Source organism: Crocuta crocuta, unplaced genomic scaffold (assembly GCF_008692635.1).
Source record: "Crocuta crocuta isolate KB4526 unplaced genomic scaffold, BGI_CrCroc_1.0 scaffold531, whole genome shotgun sequence".
Classification (NCBI taxonomy): domain Eukaryota; kingdom Metazoa; phylum Chordata; class Mammalia; order Carnivora; family Hyaenidae; genus Crocuta; species Crocuta crocuta.
In genome coordinates this window covers 2,897,827-2,899,614 of record NW_027531997.1, presented here as the reverse complement: position 1 = coordinate 2,899,614, position 1,788 = coordinate 2,897,827, and the positions used below count along the sequence as shown (strand labels likewise).

The 1,788-nt window shown below is 38.5% G+C and overlaps 1 pseudogene; it reads left to right on the top strand.

Moving 5' to 3' along the window:
• The window catches only part of LOC144240767 (glutathione S-transferase P-like), a 19,442-nt pseudogene that overhangs the window by 17,015 nt on the left and 639 nt on the right, over positions 1–1,788 (top strand).

Sequence of the window (1,788 nt, the reverse complement as noted above, 5' to 3'; positions counted from 1 at the left end):
TGATACCTGGACTCTTTCTATGAAAGTTGCAAAAGCCCGAGAAAATTGGTGTTTCTACCAATCATATCCCAGTGAGGATTTGTTGATCTTGAGGCCGACTAAGAGTCACCAAGTGTTTCCTTCTCCTGTGACCAAAATTTGTGCACAGGAAGTTGGTTCCCAAAGTTCAGTGTCTCACATTTATTGCTCTTAAGTGCTATCATGGTCAGCTCCAACTGTCAGGATCTCTTTGCGTGATGGGCCAGATTAGTAAAACACTTTATTTATATTCAGGTCCTTGAAAACTTCAGGTTTTCCCAGTCCTGCCCTTCTTGACCTTTCACCCTAACCCCTTTTGTGTCAACAATTGATTATCATTGTTAGTTATATTCCTGGTGCCTGGTATTAAGATAAATAAGAACAAAACAGATGAAGAAAAGAATAGGACTAAATCGCGTCCCTGAGATACTTGTAATTTGGTGGAAGAGATGGTTCCTACAAAAAGAGAAGAAGAAAATAGACAGCAGTGAGTGCATGATGATGTACTTCATTTGAAATCATGCAATCACGTTGACTTACAGAAAAGGAAAACGAGGGCCATGAACTTCAGAGATGACTCTCACACAAGCCAGTATTCTGATGCATGGGAAAAGCCCTCATTACTACAGGAACAGACAGTAGAGATCAGAGAGGTCTGAAAGAGTCAGAATAAGATGTAGAGCGAACAAGACTGGGAGCTCAGGGCTGGGAATGAAAGAAAACCCACTGATGCCCTGGCCTTTCAATCTTAGTTTAACTTAAACAAAAGGTCCTGATCGCCATCTTTCTCATTCTGGGCTGGAAGAGTGAAATGCATGCCTATATTATAAAATGCATTCTTTATAGCACGAATGTGTTCCATGACAACACATGTTTGTCTAAAGAAGTGACGTCTAAGTAACTTGCTCTTCCTACTCCTTGATGAGGCTACTAGATTCCATGACCCTCCCTCCTCAAACTTACGTGTATATTGCTTTTTTAAAAATATATACTTGATTACTAGAAGTCACAACTACAAGAATGTCAGAAACAAATGAATGCAGTGATGTTTGTTTAAGAAATAATAATAGGCACAGATTCTTAATCTTGATGTACCTTTTGATTCTGAGAGGTGGCAAAAATAGGTAGACGGGACCTTCCAAATCCTACCCCAAAGTTTTTCAGTCTCTTTCTCCAACCATCAATGAGGGGATCAGAGAACCGGAGTTGATTGTTGTTTTTCACTAAAACAGGGATCTTTCCGAAAACAAGTTGCACTCAGAGAAAGACTGATATGATCAGAGACTGCCCCCTGTCTTCATACACAGCACATAGAGTTCAACTCCTTTGGTTTTCATTAAACGTAATCCTACCACTTTGAAAAGATTTCGTGCATAAGGAGCCATCTGTATCTAAGATTTTCTTTTCTTATTCAATGACCCTGCTTGAGGAACAGTAAAAGAGAAATTTACCGTGTAAAATACTATGAAAGTTTATCTCTTCGTATAGCATGTCTCAATGATGGACATTCTGGATATCATCCTGGGTTTTTTCCAGTTAAGCAAAAATAAGAAATGCTGAAAATATTATTTGATACAATTGTTTAATTAGCAAAACAACAAGCCCTCTAACTATCAAGATTTCCTTTAGACCTTAAAAAAATATGGCTGAAAGGAATATGAAAATGTCTTGCATTTGTGTCCCGTGGTAAAAATCTCCAGGTAGAATTTTTGTGTGCCTTCTTTTTGCTCTGCAAAAATATCTGCCTTGGAGTATTTTTCCAGAACCTGG